Raw genomic sequence first — 23,801 nt, 5'->3', positions numbered from 1 at the left:
AGAGCCAGGATCTTTCCGTTCCTGGTTCCCACTGGGAGAGATCAGTGCCCTGATGGACCTTACTAAGTTCTGCAAGGCCTGCAAAATGGAGCTATTTCGCCTCCCTTATGCATGTGGCCAGTGGAAAGTACATCTAAACAGCTGATTGGACTGCCCTCCGCCACCCCCACCTCTTCAGCTTCCTTACATTATTGCATTACCAGCAGACCAGAATGTAACAATTATTGGGGCCATTTCGCACGGCTTCAAAATAGCACAATGGTTGCTATTTGGAAACGCTACTAATTTGCCATAACCCACGACGTCGTAGACAATCTGCAACAATCCTGAAACCGACCCGCAAAAAGCGCTTCGTTGTAGCGCTTTCAGGGGAATCCAGAAAAGTGGATTCACCCTCCGGATAGCGATACACTCCTGCAACCAATCTGCAACAGTAGCGCTAAAGACCTGTGCGTTACCATTGTTGCTGGTTCTTCAAAGTCCCTCCCCCTGGCTCTCTCCTCCAAACTTCCGGCGAAGCGATCGCCATTTTTTTTTCTCCGAGCGAGCGGGGATAAACGCACCAGCGAGCCTCTTTCTGTTTAGAGGCTTCCCTGGCTTCAGTCCTTCACCTTTAGTCACTAAGCACAAACCACTGAAAAGCCCATTTGCTGAAATAAAGTCCCTTTATTTTTTACAAATAAATTCAGCCGAAAATCGGGCCCGTGAGAGGGGGGGGGGATTTTTTTTTTATCACTCGAGGCAGCGTGCAAACGATCATACAATCAAACGACAGCTCACATTAGGCAGCTGGATGGGTCTCTCCGTAGCAACGAATCTACCTAGATTCGTTGCTATGGGTCTTTTTTTTTTTTTTTAATCTTTCTTAAAGGGAAAGGGGCTGTTTGGGAGCATGCTAACGGCTGCCCATTGGCTGCTTGACGGCCAGGGGCGGGACGAGCTTGGCAATAGCGCTTCCTTTCTAGCGATTTCTGCCGAGACCGGAAGCCTGTGGGAAACGCTAAAAAACGCAACTGATTCCACTACAAAGGCAGGTATGCATAACGACGAATTCCACTATTTTAAATGGCGATTTTTCATTCCGCAAACAATTTGCAACAAAGATCCCCGTGCGAAAAGGCCCTTGGTATTGATGATGTTTTGGTAATTTAATCTCATTCATTAAAATTTTATATTAATATTTTACCATGTTTACCTGTAACCAATGTTATTTGGATAGAAGATGTGATTGTGGGGCTGGTCATATTGAAACCTGAGAGCTGTTCTGTTGTTTTGGGGAGGATTTGAGGAAGAAATATTTGGGGCAGTTTTTATCTTCTTATAAACTATATTTTTCATCACAGAGACTAATTCAGAAGTTATTATTAGAGACAGAGGATAGGATCACAGTCCTCTTTGAGTTTGCCTGCTAGAGTGGCGATGTCATTATCAGTGACATGTCACTTCCGGGAGGCATGTCAGGGAGGCATGGCTAGTTTGCATCACTTCCAAGGCTCCTTGAAGCCTCAAAAATTATTTCAGGAACTCCTCCACAGTCAAAAGGCTGAAAAAGGCTGGTTTAAAGAGGCTGCCTGCCTGACATGCACACACTCTCACATACACACACACTCCCTCAGGTAACAAAATGAATTAAAGCACCCATCTGAAAGTGACCCAAATAACAGGTAAACACTAACACTAGAAGCATGATGGCTAAGACAATGGGCTAGAAACAGAGGCCCCTCACCTCTGTCCTAGGGGTTCTGCTGAGAGACAAGCTCAGGTTGTGTGCTCAGAGGTTAATTCCCTGGCACATGCAAATTCAATTCAAATTGGGACTTTAGGACTTGGGAAGATTCAAGGTTTCCTACAGGCACCAGAGGAGAAAGCACACCTCCCCTGCCTTGACAGGGGGCAGCTTCAGGTTGTACATACTGTCAAGAATTTGGGGGTGACCTTCAATGCATTCTGATACAGCTTTTTTGCCTCCTCTGAAGCCCTAACTTTAAATTTGGATGACAAGAGTTTGTTAGCAGCCTGTAAGTCATGCTGCATCATTTGGAGCTGATGTGTTTCTTCTCATTACTAGTCTGTTCAGATTTTTCCCGTGACTTATCTGGGCATGACCAAGAAGCTTTTTGACTGCATGTGCCACCATTTTTTGTTCATTGGCTATGATTTACTGCCGTATTCTAGCTGTACTTTTCAAATGCTAATATGCATTTATGATTTATCTTCTGTTGCTGTGGGACAAAGGGGCACACATTCCCCAAGCCTGGAGAGAAACTGTGAGTTGCATTCCCCCTCCCCAAACAAAATTATTGCTAATGCAACTATTTCTCTCCCAATTTACTTTCAGCTGCCCCAAAGCCATTATGTCTGCACCATATTTTTGGCAGACACCTGCTGCTCGCACTGTCAGTTATACAACCGTAGCAATTATGTTTCTGGGCTTGTATTGTGCGGCCTGATAGAAAGCCAGCACTGTGATTGAGCGTGTGGATTGGTTGCCAAAAACTTTGTTTCTATATTGTGATTTCTCGTGTGGAAGCAGGCACTGATGCCAGAGGCAAGGAAGTCAAAGGATCCGGTCCTTTGAGCACAATTCATATCAGAGTCCCTCAAACATTTAAAGACCTTGCTCACTTGGTATAAAAATAAAGTTAAAGACTGCACTACAAGTTAGATAAAGTCATGTGACCTTAGCTTCAACAGAGTAATTAGGCTTCTTCTCCTTCTCCTTCACTCAAATCAAATGAAATACGCTTAATTTTTGTTCGATTATACTACTAAAGAATGTGTTTAATGAGCTCTGAAATGAGTGTAACATTGTGGTCCCACGTAAGGATGTCAGGTGGGACCTGAGGATTCCCTGGAATTATAGATCATCTCCAAGTTCCCCTGAAACAAAGGGCTGCCTTGAATGGTAGACTCCATTATGCCTTGAATGGTAGAGCATTATCATCCACTGAGGTGCCTCCCTGCCCCAAATCCCACCCACTTCTAGCTTCACATCCAGGTATTTTCCAGCCTAGAACAGGCAACCCTGAGCCTACCATGAAGGGCAGGCTATAAAAATATAAAGTTATTATTATTAGCCCAGAGAATGCACTGTCATCCAAGAGCTCACCACTTCAAAGTTCATCTCTGCCATATTTGGGGTGGAGGGAAGCACTGGTGGGGATTCTGTTCCACCCTACCACTATCCTGGGCAGCCCTGCTGAGGCCTGGTGAGGCTGCGGACAGGGCTGCTTGAGGCGGGGGCAAGCACTGGTGGGCTCTTCATCCCTTCTTCCCTACCCCCACCCTCATGGGGCCCACAGTCTCAAACCCTCCATCCTCTCGCCAGCTCCCACTTACCAAGATAACACGTCTTCCATCCTCCCACCAGCTCCTACTCACCAAGATAACACTTCTTCCATATGGAAGAAATTAGAGGGGGATTTGGCCAGGGGTGGGACATCCTTCCTGATTGGCTGTTCATTGGACAGATGGCCAATCAGGGATGGGACAGCCAGGATAGCCTATCTGATTGGTAGGTGATGAGTCCCAACTCCTCCCCACACCCTCTTCCTGTTTTATTTATATGTTCAGATTGAGACTTTGTGTTTGAAATAAGCATTCAAATTTAACTTTTAAAACATTTAGTTTGTGTTAAAAGCATAAGTTTCATAGTGCAAAATCACCCTGTAAAAGGAAGTGTGATATGTAGGGTTTACCAGGCATAGACTGACAACTAGGGTTGTGCACAGAGGTGTCTGAATCGGCCGTTCCAGGCCTACACAGCCAGTGCCGCGCCACAGGGAGGGAGGGGAGGCACGTGCGCTGGTGCGCAACTCAGTGCACACAAGCAGGCACGGAGCTCCACACCTGCGTGTGTGCGCTGACTGATGCACCGGCACCCGTGCCTCCCCTCTCCCCCTGGCGGCATGGCACTGGCTGCATCGGACTGGAACAGGTGGTACATGGAGTTGGTGGGGACAACCAGTGGATGATAGAAGCCTTTTTGGGGGGTGGGGGTGGGAATTAGTACCAATGTCTCTGATGCAGTGGTGTCACTTCCAGTATGACCCAGAAGTTATGTTATTGTACAGGGGGTGACACTCTAGCATTCACTGAAACTGTATGGTTAACTGATTGTGCGCCCCCTCTCCCATTTTGCCCAGGCCATTCCTCCAGTTGCCCAGCTGGTTGGGAGTGAACAACAGGAGCTAGGGTCAAGAGATCCCCCACTCACAGTAGAACATCCACAGCCCTTGTGACATCCTTACCTATATAATCACTGGGACATGCCCACAGCATCTGGACAATGCAAGTGACTATAAGAGCTGATATCCGATGTCTTAGATCTCTTTGCCTACATCTGTATCTGCCAATTAGTTCTCCTTTGGAAATTACATCATGCCTTCCCCAATCCGAGGCTAGGACTCCTATGTGCAATATTAGAGTTATTTATTCTGATTTTAATTAAATTAGGTTTTAGACTGTATTTTAAGATTTTACAGAATTTAAATATATTGTACTCCACCCTGAGTCATTCAAGACAGGGTGTAATAATAATAATAATAATAATAATAATAATAATAATAATAATAATAGTAATTTGGTGTAGTGGTTAGGAGTGCAGTTTGGTGTAGTGGTTAGGAGTGCGGACTTCTAATCTGGCATGCTGGATTCGATTCTGCACTCCCCCACATGCAGCCAGCTGGGTGACCTTGGGCTTACCACAGCACTGATAAAGGTGTTCTGACTGAGCAGTGATATCAGGGCTCTCTCAGCCTCACCCACCTCACAGGGTGTCTGTTGTGGGGAGAGGAATGGGAAGGCGACTGTAAGCCGCTTTGAGACTCCATCGGGTAGAGAAAAGCGGCATATAAGAACCAACTCTTCTTCTTCTTCTTCTTCTTCTTCTTCTTCTTCTTCTTCTTCTTCTTCTTCTTCTTCTTCTTCTTCTTCTTCTTCTTAATAGTAATAGTAATTGTTGTTGTTATGTGCGAAGTCGTGTCCGACCCATCGCGACCCCATGGACAATGATCCTCCAGGCCTTCCTGTCCTCTACCATTCCCCGGAGTCCATTTAAGTTTGCACCTACTGCTTCAGTGACTCCATCCAGCCACCTCATTCTCTGTCGTCCCCTTCTTCTTTTGCCCTCGATCGCTCCCAGCATTAGGCTCTTCTCCAGGGAGTCCTTCCTTCTCATGAGGTGGCCAAAATATTTGAGTTTCATCTTCAGGATCTGGCCTTCTAAAGAGCAGTCAGGGCTGATCTCCTCTAGGACTGACCGGTTTGTTCGCCTTGCAGTCCAAGGGACTCGCAAGAGTCTTCTCCAGCACCAGAGTTCAAAAGCCTCAATTCTTTGACGCTCGGCCTTCCTTATGGTCCAACTTTCGCAGCCATACATTGCAACTGGGAAGACCATAGCCTTGACTAAACGCACTTTTGTTGGCAGGGTGATGTCTCTGCTTTTTAGGATGCTCTCTAGATTTGCCATAGCTTTCCTCCCCAGGAGCAAGCGTCTTTTAATTTCTTTGCTGCAGTCCCCATCTGCAGGAATCTTGGAGCCCAGGAAAATAAAATCTGTCACTATCTCCATTTCTTCCCCTTCTATTTGCCAGGTATTGAGAGGGCCGGATGCCATGATCTTTGTTTTCTTGATGTTGAGTTTCAAGCCAACTTTTGCACTCTCCTCCTTCACCCGCATCAACAGGCTCTTTAGTTCCTCTTCACTTTCTGCCATTAGAGTGGTATCATCTGCATATCTGAGGTTGTTGATATTTCTCCCTGCAATCTTGATCCCAATTTGTGACTCCTCTAATCCCGCATTTCTCATGATGTGCTCTGCATACAAGTTAAATAGGCAAGGCGACAGTATACAGCCTTGCCGAACTCCTTTCTCAATTTTGAACCAGTCAGTGATTCCATGTTCAGTTCTCACTGTTGCTTCTTGACCTGCATATAAATTTCTCAAGAGACAAATAAGATGCTCTGGTATTCCCATCTCTTTAAGAACTTGCCACAATTTGTTGTGCTCCACACAATCAAAGGCTTTAGCATAGTCAATGAAGCAGAAGTAGACGTTCTTCTGGTACTCCCTAGCTTTCTCCATGATCCAGCGTATGTTGGCAATTTGATCTCTAGTTCCTCTGCCTCTTCGAAATCCTGCCTGTACTTCTGGAAGTTCTCGGTCCACATATTGCTGGAGCCTAGCTTGTAGGATTTTGAGCATAACTTTGCTAGCATGAGAAATTAGTGCAATGGTGCGGTAGTTTGAACATTCTTTGGCATTGCCCTTCTTTGGGATTGGAATGTAAACTGACCTTTTCCAATCCTGTGGCCATTGTTGAGTTTTCCAAATTTGCTGGCATATTGAGTGTAGCACTTTTACTGCATCATCCTTTAAGATTTTGAATAGTTCAACTGGAATGCTGTCACCACCACTAGCTTTATTGTTGCTCAGACTTCCTAAGGCCCATTTGACTTCACATTCCAGGATGTCTGGCTCCAGGTCAGTAACTACCCCACTGTGGTCATCAGGGATGTTAAGCTCGCTCTTGTATAGTTGTTCTGTATAATTTTGCCACCTTTGTTTAATCTCTTCTGCTTCTGTGAGGTCCCTACCATTTTGGTCCCTTATCATACCCACCTTTGCATGAAACGTTCTCTTCATATCTCCAATTTTCTTGAAAAGATCTCTGGTCCTCCCCATTCTATTGTTTTCTTCTATTTGTTTGCACTGTTCATTTAAGAAGGCATTCTTATCTCTTCTAGCTTTTCTCTGGAATTCTGCATTCAATTGGGTGTATCTTTCTCTTTCTCCCTTGCCTTTCACTTCCCTTCTCTCCTTAGCTATTTGTAAAGCTTCCTCAGACAGCCATTTTGATTTCTTGCATTTCTTTTTCTTTGGGATGGTTTTAGTTGCTACCTCTTGTACAATGTTGCGAACCTCCGTCCATAGTTCTTCAGGCACTCTGTCTATCAGATCTAATTCCTTAAATCTATTTGTCACCTCCACTGTGTATTCGTCGGGGATATGATTTAGTTCATACCTGAGTGGCCTAGTGCTTTTCCCTACTTTCTTCAATTTAAGCCTAAATTTTGCAACAAGAAGCTCATGATCTGAACCACAATCAGCTCCTGGTCTTGTTTTTATTGACTGGATAGAACTTTTCCATCTTTGGCTGCAGAGCACATAGTCAATCTGATTTCTGTGTTGACCGTCTGGTGATGTCCATGTGTAGAGTCGTCTCTTGGGTTGCTGGAAAAGAGTGTTTGCTATGACCATTGTATTCTCTTGACAAAATTCTACCAGCCTGTGCCCTGCTTCATTTTGTACTCCAAGGCCAAACTTGCCTGTTATCCCGGTTATCTTTTGGCTTCCTACTTTAGCATTCCAATCCCCCATGATGATAAGCACATCATTTTTGGGCGTTGCTTCTAGAAGGTGTTGTAGGGCTTCATAGAACTGATCAACTTCATCCTCTTCAGCAGCAGTGGTTGGGGCGTAGACCTGGATCACTGTGATGTTGAATGGTTTGCCTTGGATTCGAACTGAGATCATTCTGTCATTTTGGGGATTGTATCCCAAGACTGCTTTTCCTACTCTCTTATTGATTATGAAGGCTACTCCATTTCTTCTGCGAGATTCTTGTCCACAGTAGTATACCTGATGGTCATCTGAATTAAATTCACCCATTCCTGTCCATTTTAGTTCACTGATTCCTAAAATGTCGATGTTCAGTCTTCTCATTTCTTGTTTAACCACGTCCAGCTTGCCTTGATTCATGGATCTGACGTTCCAGGTTCCTATGGAATAAAAATCTTTACAGCATCGGACTGTCTTTTCGCCACCAGTTACTTCCACAACTGAGCGTCCTTTCGGCTTTGGCCCAGCCGCTTCATTCATTCTGGCGCTACTCGTACTAGCCGTCTGCTCATCCCCAGTAGCATATTGGACACCTTCCGACCTGAGGGGCTCATCTTCCAGCGTCATATCGTTATGCCTATTGGAACTGTCCATAGAGTTTTCATGGCAAAGATACTGGAGTGGTTTGCCATTTCCTTCTCCAGTGGATCACCTTTTGTCAGAGCTCTCAGCTATGACCTGTCCGTCTTGGGTGGCCCTGCACGGTATAGCTCATAGCTTCACTGAACTACGCAAGCCCCCTTGCCACAACAAGGCAGCGATCCTTGAAGGGGGAGTAATAGTAATAGTAATACCTAAACCCTGTTTTGGGTCTCTCCCCAAAGCCTGTTTTCCCCCAGGCTCCACCCCCTAAAATCTCCAGGTATTTTCCAACCCCAAACTGACAACCTTAGATGTAATGCTGAGCAGCATTTCTTCATTATGCCAGACCTGAATGGGCCCCAACAGCATGCAAGCCATTCAAGCACATTATAAGTGTCCCAGGCCAGAGTCCAGTTATGGCATTTACCTGCAATTTCAAAAAGTGGTGTGAGTAGCAAGAAGCCATAGGATGAACTTCATTCTGTCTGCTGTAGGCTTCTTCTCTGCACTAACTACATAAAGACTTTGATTTTATATTTTATTGTGAACCGCCATGAGACCTTTTGGCGAACGGCGGTATATAAATCCAATTATAAATAAATAAATAAATAATAATAAATAAAAGAAATATTTTATCTATATACTATTCACTCAGGGTGGTTTACAACAGAGTTAAAACAATTTTTAATAACATATTTTACATATAAAGACAATCTCCACTTATCATTACTTTATTAGGATTGTGCAGAGGGTCTGTCTGTGGATAGATTTTTCATGTAAGGAGGCCAGTATCCTAAAATGGTGTTTCCTGGTCTCAAACAGGCCTCAACTTTTTAGGCACAGGATTGAGATATAAGGTTTTTACCCAAAAAAAAAAAGTCATTTCATATGGAGTCTGATTTTGATGTGTCTACAACGGACCTTTTGGGCACAATTTAAGAAGATACATGGAACAGGAAGCAGACTGACTTCTGAGAACTTATTACAAGGGGGAGGAGTCCCTGTTCACTCTATAAATTAAATCAACTAATTGAATTAAGGAGGAAAACTAATTTAAACCCAGCTTTTCAAATCAAATGTTGTCTAAATGTACATCCTGTATTCATCTAAAGTTCAGAATATGCTTATGCCCAATCAAGAGATTAGCCTACTAAAAATTTTGATTAAACCAAAACAAAAAAGAAATGAGAAGGGGAAAAGCTCACAAAGGCAGTTGCTATATCATTGATTGTATTAATGTTTCCCTTGGTTTTCATAAAATTAATTGCTTTAGCCAACATACTCTCAGTAAACATTTCACAAATATTGCCTGCAGAGTTATTGAGAAAAGCAGGATTTTCCATAATAGCTGAGTTTCCAGAATGGTTTAAGTTGTCTACAGATGCAGCAAGAAACTAATTCCATTCATTGAAAATCACATGTGGCAAATAAAAATTAACTAGTTACCTCCATTCTATGCAGTTTAAGGGTTGTACACCTAAATAAAATTGGAACGGGTATTTTAACCGCTAGCAAGAACTTTTTTACTTTTACTGAGGAGGCTGTTCTTGCATGAATATGTGTGTGTGTCATCAATACAAAGAGCCAGAACTAAAATACAGGTAGCGCTGTATTGTGTATGGCAATAGGCCATAACAATATGAAACCTATAGCAGTATAACATAAGTTCAAAACATCTTGGATGTTTGGGAGGATAATGATTCATAGAGCTTCCCCTCACTGACTGTCTTTAAGTAGCAACTGGTCAGATACTTATCATGGATGCTTTAGATCCTACATTGAGTAGAGAATTGGACTCGATAGCCTGTATCCAACTCTATGATTCTACAATTCTACATATTGACTGGAAGGAGGTATCAGATTAGTTTATTTGGCAGCAATATTAAGAAAATATCCTTGGGAGTAAGCTCCACTGGATAAAATGGGTCTTCTAAGCAGAACGGCTGAGGATCACTACATACTTTATTTCTTGCTTTTTGAAAAATTCTCAGAAAAGGATTTCGAACATCCCTAGGAAGGTCAATCTTCCCCCCACAAACAACTGGCAAGAGCAAGACAGAATTATTTCATAGTGTTTCCCAGCTGAAAATCCCCATCTTGGATGTTTTGAAGGACACTGATTCCTAACATTGACTAAGGTGTGGAAGCTGAACAAATTTACAACAAAGAGTGCTTTTATAGATAAGATTAAAGAGTATTATATACTTAGATTACTAGATTAAGAGTGATTTAAAAATATGACGTACATGAAGTCAATTGGTACAAAATGTTTTTAGATGGTACATAGCACCAAAGTACATTGAGATAGCAGATAATAATTATGAAGGAAAATGCTAGAAATGTCATATCATATGCAATGCTTGGAAAGAATTTAAAAGATATTGGAGGGAAAACAATGATAAAAACACAGAATGTATTAAGGTTGAAATGCTCAAAGGATGCCAAGAGCTTGTTATTAGGTGTTCTGCCTAACAAATCACAAGAATTTCAGGAGACTTGTTCAAAAACATTGTGTAATAGTGCCTAGAACTATTTGTGCAAAATAGATATCTGTCCATGTTCAGAAGAATGGGAAAATAAACTTGCTGAATGTGCAGTAATGGAAAAATTAACTACCTTTTTGACAAACAGGTCAATTATGAAAATGAAGACAGATAGAGTGTGCATTACGTATACTGTGCTAGCTGGAGACAAATTTAGAATACCCCAACAGAAATAAGTACTGTTCTATTTTATAGACAATACCTTAAAGTATTGGAGATGCAAGGGAAAATACTTTCTGTCTTATACATTTTGTAACACATGCCAAATAAAATTATAGCGTATAGCCCTCATTTTTTCTTTCTCCTTCCTTTTCTGTATATACCATGCACAAAAATGTAAAATGTACATATAATTGATCAAGTATGGCAAGAGGCTTTATTTCATATGGAATAGATGATGTAATTTGTAAAGCTTTTTGGGGGGGGGTTCCTTACCAAAATGTAAATGAAGAGCCCTCTGCATGCTGCATAAAGAACCCTTGAGAAGGGTTCCTTATGCCACTGTCCCTATTAGACCACAGACTGGTGGAAAATCAGAGGCCAACCATTTATTTCCCTTCACCTTAACTCCCACCTTTGGCATCTGAGGGCCTGTGCCACCCTGCTGCTCCCTGTAACCCAAAGCAGTTGGAGAGCAATAAAGGCACAGAGCTGTAGTCTTCATCTGGTTTGGAGGGGATTCAGGATAGGGGTGTTCTAAAAATTCTCTTCTGCTGAATTCCATATGTCAACTCAACGACACAACACATCAAAATGGATCTGACTGTGCCTTCTGCTCTTCTCATTTTGCCACCTCCGGAACAAAATAAAATATGTTTTTAGATTCAGCCAGCCAAACACTGATGAAACTTTATATCAAACAGTAAACTGTACAATGTGTACTGAAATAAATGGAACGGAGCCTGAAGAATTTGCTCATACCTAACTAGGGGGGGGGGAGAGTCCCCAGTAGCAGTCTTCAGCTTAGTTTTCACAGCAGACTCTTCTATTTGAATCAGAGTTGTATTGTGAATTCCAAGTGGTGTAGTGGTTAAGAGCGGCAGTTTCTAATCTGGTGAGCTGGGTTTGATCCCTGCTCCTGCACAGCTGGGTGACCTTGGGCTCGCCACAGCGCTGATAAACCTGTTCTGACCAAGCAGTCCTGTCAGAGGTTTCTCATACCCACCTCACAGGGTGTCTGTTGTGGAGAGAGGAATGGAAAGCGATTGCAAACCACTTTGAGACTCCTTCAGGCAGTGAAAAGCAGGGTATAAAAACTCTACTTCTAAGTAGTATCTTGAAAAAAATATCTGCTTTTTGGCACTTGAAAGTGTTCTCCTTGTGCTGCAAACGCTTTCTTCACATGCATGATGGAACCCACCTGATGGAATATAATATCTGTTCATATGGCTGTAATTGGATGCTGTGACACAGTTTCCTAATGTAACAGAATTAACTTTTTCTTATATATTCCCACTGTCATGATGGTCAGTTCATAGTCTGAGGGAAAGTGCTTGCACTCGAAAGCTCACACCTTGAATAAATCTGTGTTGGTCTTAAAGGTGCTACTGGACTCTGATTTTATTGTGCTACTTCAGAGCAACACGGCGACTCATTTGAATCCATGCTTTAAAAAGAGGGGCTTTCCTTGGTTGCACAAATCTGCATGCTATTAGGTTAGGGTTTTGCTTTGGGACGCTGGATGTGGCTTGAGGAACAAAGTTGAATGGCAGCTTTACAATGTGGCATTGCATCCCCAATGAGCTCACACCCCTCCCCAAACTGTGCCCTTCCAGGGCTCTATCCCCCTCAAAGAAACAAAACAAAAGTCTCTAGGAATTTCCAAAGCTGGTGTTAGGATTGCTATCCACCTGGGGTTTATTACTTCAGGAAAGAAATGGAAGTCCTGTATTGTGAAGGGACTCCATACTAGGCTTGGAAAGGCAGAGAAAACAATCTCTTTGTCTAGCATAGGAATCCAAGAGCTCACCTCACCCTCTTGGGGTGTTGAAAGAAAAGCAGGAAGGAAAGCGTTAACCAGAAGGAAGAAACACCTAACTGTAGCTTTCTCAGTAAACTATAAGAAAGCAGCAGACAATAGGAAACTGACCTATTCCGCTTGTTAGCTCTTCTGCTCACTCTGTAGTTCGGGTTTTAGAGTTGCCATCTGAGCAGTGGCAACCAGCAGGAGTACTTATTTATTTTATTTATAGTTAGATTAGATTTATATGACTGCCCCTCCCAGCATGCCAGCTCTGAGGTGGTTTACGTCAACATATTATGACTACATAGTTCCATAAATAACCTTAAAAACTATAAAGTCACAATTAAAAACAGTCAAAATAATTATCAGTCATAGATACAGCTAAAGTCAGGCAACATTAAAACTTGCCTTTTTGCTATCCCTTCTCCAAAATAGGGGGTGAATTTTTGGGGGAGGGCCCATTCATTGATGTTATTAGATATTATCCCCAACCTCATGCTTGGTGGAAGAACTCCACTCTACAGGCCCTACAGAACTGAGAAAGCTCCTGTAGGATTCTTCCAGGAGCTCATTCCACCGTGTAGAGGCCAGCACTGAAAAGACCCTGGTTGAGGCCAGATGTACATCTCTAGGGCCGGAGATTACTAACCTGTTTGTATTGGCTGAGCGAAGTGGTCTTCAGGGAGGACAGAAATCCCATGATCTCTGTGATAAAGCCTGACCCCCATATTTGCTCCCATTGGAGTAAAGAGCCCTGAAAGGGCTTGGAGCCTGGAGATAGGAAACTGCCCACTGCCTTGTGCAAACCGGATCGCTAACTGGTACGCTCTATAAAAAGGAACATTGCACTTTCAGCTTTTGAGACCTGGCATTGATTCCTCTGGAAAATTGTGAGTGCCAACAGTGTGCAAGCCAGCTACCTTGATGGTTGCCTTCACACTGCAGATGCAAAACTAAATTTTAGGCCATTGTCAACAGGCTTGTGTGCCTTGCTCAATGTCACAGCACTAAAGACAAGTTAAAATTGGTTTCCCACCATCTTATTTGCAAAAGCCAAATCATCCCTACTACAGCTGTAGTTGGGGAAATGTTGACAGGTTTCTTGTGAAGAATTCTGAGGGCACATCAAAAGGCCATAAAGGTTTGAGCCTCTCTTTCCCAAGAGGGAAAATCTTGACAGATGATTTCTAAGCCAAGGAACAATTAAAGCCCACGTCTAGAAGCGAGGAGGAAACCGGCCAACGTAGGCTTGAAGAAGCTCTAGTCCAGAAGCACTTCCCACGAGTCATACCACTCTTCCCCAGCAGTGCCATGTATTCTGTTGGAGCCAGGCAATGGACTTTGCCATTTGACAAGACCATAACAGGTACAAGATGCATTAGAACGGCAGTATTTAACTCATTAGATCAATAGATTCAAACCTTTCTGACCCACTGAAAAGGTGTTATTGATTAATATAACAGACTTAATTATTTTAACTCAATTTTCAATACAAGCACTTATACAAACACTACAGTTTTGCTCTTCATTAAGAGTTGGTTTAGAGCTGGTTTTTGATACCCGAAGTGGCTTACAAAAACCTTTCTCTTCCTCTCCCCACAACAAACAATCTGTGAGGTAGGTAGGGCTGACAGAACTCTGTGAGACCAGGTTTAAGAGAATTGTACCTGGCTGCATGTGGAGGAGGAGTGGAGAATCAAACCAGCTCTCCAGATTAGAGGCAATTGCTCTTAACTGCTATACCACACTATCTATTGATCTATTGATCTTTCGCTTTATGTATTATATTTATATACCGCCTTCCCCTTGCAGCTCAGGGCAGGTTACATAGACCATGAAAGCATAAGATAGATACAATGTAAGTTCAATAACTACATCAATTAATAATAACAGTGATAACAACAATAACAATAATATCAATAGCTGATAACTGAACTGTTAATGTAACAACTGCAACCTGCAAAGCATAACTGAGGGGATAGGGGTTCTGGGGGTCAGTAGTTGTGGTCTAGTCCAGGAGTAGTCAACCTGTGGTCCCCCAGATGTTCATGGACTACAATTCCCATGAGCCCCTGCCATCAAATGCTGACAGGGGCTCATGGACATCTGGAGGGCCACAGGTTGACTTCCCCTGCCTGTCAGAAGAGCTCCCTTTTGCGGACCCTGTGACACTGTGTTAGCCCTGACAGAGTTCGGATTTCCTCTGTGAGCCTTTTGGAAGAGAGGAATGCTCCCTTTGAGGGAATGCTTCCTCTGCCCCAAATGCCTGCATTGTTAAAAATTGTCTCCTTTGATTTCAAACCTACTGTTTTGACTTGTTTGCAAATTTCATTCCTCAATTGCCTGGCCAAAAGATATCCCACAGATACGTTTTCTTCAAATAAGAGATAGTCCTACCCTTTAATAGTATTTAAATTAACATTATGATAGACATGGGCAGAGTAAACATAAAGACAAACCTGGGGAGGAAGACGCAATAGTCTTTCACATATTCAGCACACAGTGATATCTATAGTAGTGGAGTAAGAGCTTGTTAGGTGGAAGGCACATCCCCCAACAACTCTCAGCTAAACAAAATGTAATCCTTTTGAATGTCTTTCAAGGTGCTGAATAGCTGGGAAAGAAAGTAAAGGAGTGTATCCAGTAAGGCTGCTGTGACTGGTCAAAACCCCGTTCCCTTTCCCAGACACTGACTTCCCAGGTCACGGAGGAGCACACTGGTATTGTTCCCACTCAACCATGTCTCCACTCCAGCAGCTACTGTCTTCCATGGTAGTGAATGGCTCCACATTCGTTTGAAGGCCAAGAGGAATGTGGCAGTAGAGATGGTGGCACAGCTATGGTAGGACCCAAGTCTGGCCCCTGCACATACGTTGGCCATGGGTGGCCCTGAACCAGTGGCTCAGTGTGAACCAGGCAGGAAAATGGCTGTAAAATGAAGGATGTGATGGGGATAGTGGAACAACCCGAGGGAAGCATTTGGCTCCCAGAAGAACAGCTGGAAGTGAACCAGACGTGTAATCTTTCTCCTCTCTCCTGTGTTGAGTAGGCAAGCAGGATGTTTTATGACTCAGTCAATGTCCCCCTCCCCCCTCCCCCCCGTAGCTGATTTGAGGCCAAAATTGGAAGAGGTACCTGCTTGCAATTCAAGTCTATGCCAGTGTCTTTAAATATCATTACCATGTGCCCCAGCTTTTTCAGAAGGACTTGCAGCCAGAAAGCATTTTCGATATTAAACAGCACCTGTTTATTTGGAGTGCAGGCAAAACAGGTTACCAGGTTCAGGACAGCCTGTTTAAATATAGCCTTTGGCACCAACTTCACTGCTGAGAGCTTGCTTCTGTGGCACCGACCAATGGAAACGTGAATTGGGCTGTTCTCCCCCCCCCCCCCCGCTCCCTTCTTTCTTGCTTCTAATGCATTTCTCAGCTTTGTTATTTCTGGCGGCTGGTGTTTCCCCTTTCTGCAGTGTGGGAGAGTTCAAAGTTTGCAGCCCATTGTCCTTCTTCCCTCTTGATGTCATAAAATCAGACCAAACGTATGTGTGTGTTTGTGTGTGTTTGTATGTGTTTCACTCTTAAAATGCAAGGAAGTGCTTTAAAAGTCTCCACGGGCAGCTTGTCTGTCTCCCCGTGCTACATAATAGCACTGAGAAGAATATCGAAGGAAAATCCAAGCCATGAAGTCAGAGACCCTGCTCTGTTATGCTGAGCGTAAAGGTCCTCCTTCCCCCTTGGAGATCAAAATCTAAAAGTACATAGAACTTTCTATAATCATCAATGACAAACTCTCAGAGCAGAAAGGCTTGATTCTGTTCGCGTGGTCCTGCTTGCTTGTATCGTACTCTCCCCTCCTCCCTGGCTCTCTATTGGGTAGTATCAAGTTGTATATCTAATCAGCTACTATTTTCTTTACAAGGCTCACCTGGGAACTCTTACAAAATCGCTTTTGGCTATGAATTTGGAAAGTCTTTGCGTTGTCCTGTTAAAATGATTAGCGTTGCAATGATCTACTGAATCGGAGAAACACCAAACCTCACTCTCATTACATGATCTCATCCAGGCCTGGTTTCCAAGTTGCCCCCTGAGAGCTGTGTAAAAATTGTCCATCCCATTGTTTAAAAGCAACCTCTGTTCAAGAGAGGAAATGTGGCTGACATTATCACTTAAAATGGACTACTGATGCCAAGATAATATAAAAGTGAGCAGGAGGTATTTTAATAAGAAGGGGGGAAACCCAACACCCTGTTTTGTTGCAACAGCTGCAACAAAATCATTCACCATTTTTAGAAGAAGAGAAGAAGAGCTGGGTTTTTTTGTATCCCAGTTAAGAGCAGTGGCCTCTAATCTGGAGAACTGGGCTTGATTCCCCACTCCTCCTCCTCATGCAGCCAGCTGGGTGACCTTGGGCCAGTCACAGTTCTTTCAGAGCTTCCTCAGCTTCACCTCCTTCACAGGGTGTCTGTTGTGGGGAGAGGAAGGGTAGGTGATTGTAAGCCACTTTGAGACTCCTTAAAGTAGTCAAAAGTGGGGTACAAAAACAGTTCTTCTTAAAAAGAGAGAGGAGTTGTGTTTTTTAAACCCCGCTTTTTTACTATCTAAAGGAGTCTCAACGTGGTTTACAATTGCCTACCTTTCTTCTCCCCTCCATAGGCACCCTGTGAAGTAGGTGGGGCTGAGCGAGCTCTGAAAGCTTATTGTTAGCCACCGTGAGCCTTCGTGGGAGTGGTAGGATGATGATGATGATGATGATGATGATAATGATGATGATGATGATGATGATTATGATGATTATGATGATGATAATAATAATAATAATAATAATAATAATAGCAGCAGCTCTAGCAGCACTGTGACTAGCCCAAGATTACCCAGCTGGCAGCATGTGGAAGAGCGGGGAATCCAGATTAGAAGTCACTGCTCTTAACTACTTCACCAAGCTGGCACATTCCTTCTTGCACATTAAATGCCTAAAAATTTATGTGCTCCCACAATAGTGCTGCAGTTTGTTAGCGGACACCAAGGTGCTATAGAACATGGGTGAGCTAAAGGTCATTCAGGGGTTACCAATCCCTCTTCTAGTGCTGCCAGAATCTTTTTTTTATTCTTCCCTTTAAAGCATCTTTTCTCTTCATTTTCTTCCTTGAAAAGGAGGCACATGCACATATGCAGCATTGCTCTGGATGAAAATGACAGCACCAGAACTTGCAAATATAAGGTGACTTTCTCTTTTTCCTGATGCCACACCTGGGAAAGAAAACCGGCCTTCATATTCTGTGACCTTCTTGTACTCTGGCAAAACTGCTGCATACCCATTGCCCTGCAACACATATACAAACTGCCTTTTCTCCTCCTCCTTCCTATGCATAGGCATGCACTTTTGCATCAGAGGAGAAAGGCATATGCTATTGACTTGTACCCCTTGCATCAAAGATGCTATTTGCCTTTCCAGGTAGGACAAAATGCACAGTAGTCCTGTTCAGAGCAAATCATATTGAGGGGAGCACAGTTTACTTTAGGGAAACAGCAGAGGGAAGGTTTCTGATCTGAAACACTGAACTTTTTATTCAAATTGTGACTTTTTAATTGGCCCCACCCACTGAGCCCCCATTTTGTGACTCCCAGAAAGCAGTAAGTAGCTCCCAGAAATATAATCTACCTTCCTCTGGTATACAGTATTGACTCTCTAGTGAATTAAATGGATTATAGTTCATGAGATTATTTTAAATCTTGCACGCTCATGACAACAAGATGACGTGTTTCAATAAAACATGAATCATTCCAAATAAAACGTGTGGTTGTTTGTTTTTTAAAAAAAAATGCAAACTGTATATGCCTCACTACTAAACCTGCCAGTTCCATTACTAGTTATGTAGTGAATTTCTGAGGCTGTGTTTTAGGACTGAAGGTCTCTTGATCCTATTCATCATAAAAAGAGGAACTACCAGAACTAGTTCTCTAATAGATCATCCCCAATTTAACTTCATCGAAACCTAATTTGCTAACAGGTAAAGATATAATAAGTCTCCATGTGGAGTTATAAAGGAGCTGTTGCTCCAACATGACTGCATTTCCACCTACCTCAATATATTTTTAATGGTTAAATAAGTACATGGGGAAGATAAGGAAACATGGTAGGACTTATCTCATGGTGGTGAAAAATGCCATCAAGTCACAATTGCCTCATACCAAGAGTCTCATGCCAAGTTTATTCTTACCAGGTACTAGGGATGTGCACACACACACACACACACACACATGGTACTATTTTGGATTCAGCCTGAAATGATTTGGGCAGAATACGAATCACATGAATACCCTTTCAGTCTTTCAGATTTGGCTGAATTGATTGGGCTGAATCTGTCATATTGTCTCTACTGCCCAAGAAGCGAAGAGAGCCCCCTTCAAACAGCTGATAATGACAGGAGCACTTCTCCATTTAAATCCCTCCCCAAGCTCTCACTTTAAATGCTCCCCAATTGTTCTCTCTTTAAATGATCCCCAAACTTCCCAAGCAAAGCCACCACCATCTATATTGTTCACTGCTCCGAGGTCAATTGTGAGGGAGAGCTATAGAAACCTCATAATTAATTAATTTTACCATTTATAAATAAACTAAGATCACTAATAATGGGAAAACTGCAAAAGCTGTTTGTGCAAAACTTTGCAGTAAATGCTGATAGATTTCCATCTATAAGTAGCAATTTTGTGTATACTGAATCTTATTACTGAGGGTACCTACTAGGCATGAATGATTCAGTTCAGATAAGCTGAAAAGTACCCGAATCAATGCTGATTGGGGTACTTTTCATACCTATCTGAGCTGAACTGCCCGTCCTCTGCATTTAAACAGCTCAAATCAGCCCACTCCCCATTTTCTTAGGCAGTACCTGAGAACAGTTTGGGAAGGGATTTAAAGGGTGGTACACCGGTCATTATCAGCTGATGGGTGCAACGCTCTCACTTTAAATGTTTCCCCCTATCGTTGTCGGTAAAACTGCTTGTGAAGCTTCGAGAGCATTTAACTTTAAATGAGAGTGGCAGGCTGAGTAGCTGACCATGACAGGCATGCTGCCTGCTCCCTTTAAATCCCTCCCCAGTTCAGAAGAGGTTTTCCATTACCTGCATCCACATCATGGCCCTTGGAGCTCTCTCATCCAAGTATTTGCCAGGGCTGACCCTGCTTAGAAGATCTGACAGGTGTATCCTGCCAAACTTTTGCACCTAATTGATTGGCAATGCATTTTGTATCTGGGTTTGGTGTGCCCTCCTGGGGTTAGCATTAGGGGGGCTCTGTTCCCGCTTCTGCACAGCAACAACAGCAACACTGCCTGTCCTCTCTGTCTTTGGATGGTGGCACTGTGTCTAATTACTGCTCCCTCCTTCACTGGCATGCACGGTGGCTCTTCGACTTCCTACTACCCACCTCTGGCCAGATAGAGACTGCTGAATGCCACTACTCACTTCATTGCCTGAGTTAGAAAAAAACTGGCAGCTTAGAACCTTTCCTGTCTCCTCTATTTTGCACCCCTGCCTGGGAAGGATCTATTATGTAACATCAGCACATGGAACTGATAAACGACTCTAATGTTTACACCAAATGGCCAACTACAAGATCCTTCTGGGTTGGGTTAAAACAACCTTTTCCCACGGTGTAGTCGTGAACCCAATCAGGGGCCTCCATGTTGGCTACCTAAACAAACATAATGCTCCACACTCAATACATATGGCTTTTAATGTTTCATCTGCTCTGGCCCAGAAGGTACTCTTTCACCTCTTATTGAGCGACAAACAACCACACTTGGGTTTTGTTTATTTTCACATTGAACCACCTTATTGTATTGTCACACTATTTCACAGAACAGGTGGTAGAAGACTGAACCTACAAATTTTGTGTATGGATCCACAGAGGGAGTTGTGCTAAGAGCACTGACTTGGGTTTTGATTATTTTCATTCTGCAGCAGATTGTAGGACAGGAATTGCTGGCTTTATGTGGTTTGTACAGATTTCTCTGTGGGTGGATGCTTACATTCATCTTTAACATGCTTCTCTATGTTTGATTATCTCTTATGTTTACTTTGTCCACTTTTATCTGCTGAATAGCTTAGCAGAGTTCCATTTGCTTCAGTTTAGCCCTGTGGACATGCACCATACCTGGAGATTAAATAAGATGATGTATTCCTCCCTATGCACAACATAAACAGTACTTTTCTTAACAGAAGGTTCCTAGACACTTTGCAGGTGACAGATATAATAATAGAAAATGGGCAGTTGGCTGCAAAATGCCAGAACAGGAAATATCACAGTATGTTGAAGCATTTCATGCGGTAAACATCCTTATTAAGGATGTCAGATGAGATCACAAATTTCATCCTGCACATTGTGATTTTATAAAGTTTGAGTCCAGCAGCATCTTTAAGCCCAACAGAGTTTAATTCAAAGTATAAGCTTTTGTATGCATGTACACATCTTCAGATACATGAAAATGGATTGTGATTTTAAAGTAAGCAAACCCAACATAATTTATCTTGTACATATAGGCTAATAATACCTGTAGGCGTACACTAACATTTCTTTAATCCGAGAAGCTGCTATTTGCTCCTGTGGGGAAGCATACGTGTGCCCTAGCAGTATATGCAAACTTCTACAATAGGACAAAAAGTAGCTCTTGCACATGACAGGGGGATTTATGTGCCCCTCTCCTTGCATATTGGTTGTGATCTGGACCTTGCAGATATGGGAAGTACTTTGGGCCAGTAACTATATGAATGGTGCCCAGAACAGTCCAGTCAACAGGACCCAGGGCAAACCTGTAGACAGTTATGCAGTTAGGCCCTTGATAGGCATAAGATGCAGTCTTTAACAACTGCCTGAGGTGTATGGGGCATATTGGTTCAGTCCTTGGGTTATCTGCTTTATCACATTTATCACTGGAAAACTAAAATGTCCAAAGCTTGGTCAGAAGTAGAGTTGCCAGCTTCCAGGTGGTACAAAAGAAAAAAGATCCACTGAAAGCACAAACAAAACATAGTAATACTACAAAGACATTAAGAATCTGTAGGAATGCCATGTGAAATTCCAAATCCAATGAGGAACTGGTAAATCATGTGTTATTCTTCTCTATGACAGTGAATCTTGGGCTGCTGTGGGCAGTAGATGAAGGAGATTCTTGTGGGGCAGCCAAGTCTCAAGGCACTCCAGGGGTCAGCATGCTGGCTTGGCATTTTCTAGGAGTTGGTGTGGAATCTGCCATTCTGCCACCATATTGCATTGCCACCTTGGCTGCCCTGCCAAGCCTCATAGGAATTCAGAAGGAACTTGTCAGCCCTATTTGCAATTTTATGGCAGTTAGGGTACCCTCTTGCTGCCTCCAGTGGCAGAGGTGTGACATAGAGGTGCAGGGGAAGAACTGAAATGCAGCTCTGGAGCACCAGGAGAGCAATGCTGGGAAAATCTAGGGCAATTCCAACCCTTCTTGACATTTTTAAATTTAAAGCAGCATGAGAGGAGCCTACTTGGTGAGCGAGCTTGGTGTAGTGGTGTAGAGAGCCAGCTTGGTGTAGTGGTTAGGAGTGCGGACTTCTAATCTAGTAAGCTGGGATTGATTCCACACTCCCCCACTTGAAACCAGCTGGGTGACCTTGGGCTCGCCACAGCACTGATAAAACTGTTCTGACCGAGCAGGAATATCAGGGCACTCTCAGCCTCACCCACCTCACAGGGTGTCTGTTGTGGGGAGAGGAATGTGAAGGCTACTGTAAGTAGCTTTGAGACTCCTTCAGTTAGAGAAAAGCGGAATATAAGAACCAACTCCTCCTCCTCCTCCTCCTCCACTACTACTACTACTACTACTACTACTACTACTACTACTACTACTACTACTACTACTACTACTACTACTACTACTACTACTACTACTACTACTACTACTACTACTACTACTACTACTACTACTTTCAAGTCAACTGTTTATTGATACCTGGTCCCTTTACATTTTAAATGGACAAAAAAAACCTCCAAACCAGCTATTTGTTGGGCCAGCTTTTTCTTCTTACTCCCGAATCTGAAATGCAAAACATCTCAAAATTTCAGGAGATTAACTATCACACATCTCACAATTTCAGGAATGTTTTGAGCCATGTTGGGTATACCTAAGTTGAGCTGAAACAGCAATTTTGGGGTGTATTGCCAGCTTGTGTACACCAAAATGTACACTCCATGCATGGTTCTGCCTTCCCAATTTTAGTCTCACAATCACTCAATGAGTGAGATTAAGGAAAAGTGACTGATCCATGGTTACCCAGTTAATGTCACAGCTGCTGTAGTGCAATGGCAGTGGAAATATTCAACAAAGGAGGGACCTGTGCAGATTCATGGGGGAATCTGATTTCCCCAGTCTTCTCTGTGTCCCCATGACAGTACCTGCATCCCCCCTTCCCTTCTTTCCACTCACTCATCCATCTATGTTGTCTGTTTCTCCCCCAGGCAGTCTCTTTCACTTATTTATCTACCCTTTTCTGTTTTCCGTCCCTATTTTCAGCTTTCCAGTTTTACCTTCCCTGCTCCTTCCCCAAGCTTTACCTGTGTTCCTCATCTGTTAAACTTTTATTCTCTCCCCCCCACCACAAACACATACACCCACACTGACACAAGGCTTGGAATCATCAACAATATCGATTACAGGTTGCCTAGCAACCCCACGATGACCACCCACTTCTCACAATGTAAGTTTCATGAACTCTCACTGGTATTCTTTTCTTAAAGGGATAAGACATCGCTAACCACCATCCATCTCTTCCTTATTTTTACATTTTTCTGCAAACCTGGGGCTTCCATGTGACAGATGAGAGGACAGTTATACCATTTGAAGTCTGTGGTAGTCAATGGTCTCAGAAGAATGATACTGTGTCTAGAATGTAAGGCTGCAATCCTAAGATCATTTTCCTGGGAGGAAAACCCTTTGATTAGAATGGGACCTTTTGAAGTAGACCTGTATCTATTCTTAGGATTCTTCCCAAAGGCCATCAACTTAGTTTTTTAAAGGTTAATTGTAAGTTGTTCAGTTTAGCAATATGAAGCCAATTTTTCAGGACTCTCTATAGTCTCCATAGTCTCCATTCTGGAGAGTAATATTGTATCATTGGCATACAGCAAAACTGGTATTTGTCAGCTTGCCAGTTTGGAAGAAATAATAACAAGTCTCAGATTTCAAATATCTTGGAGTAGTGTTGTAGACTACAGGTGCAAAAACAATCCATGATAACTCAGCTGCTCTGTCCAATGAAAGGTCAGCCAATAGTACTCTAAAATT

The sequence above is a fragment of the Paroedura picta genome, chromosome 9 (genome assembly GCF_049243985.1).
Source record: "Paroedura picta isolate Pp20150507F chromosome 9, Ppicta_v3.0, whole genome shotgun sequence".
In the NCBI taxonomy this organism is placed as follows: domain Eukaryota; kingdom Metazoa; phylum Chordata; class Lepidosauria; order Squamata; family Gekkonidae; genus Paroedura; species Paroedura picta.
The sequence above is the reverse complement of the archived record's forward strand: the minus strand, read 5'-3'. Positions refer to the sequence as shown.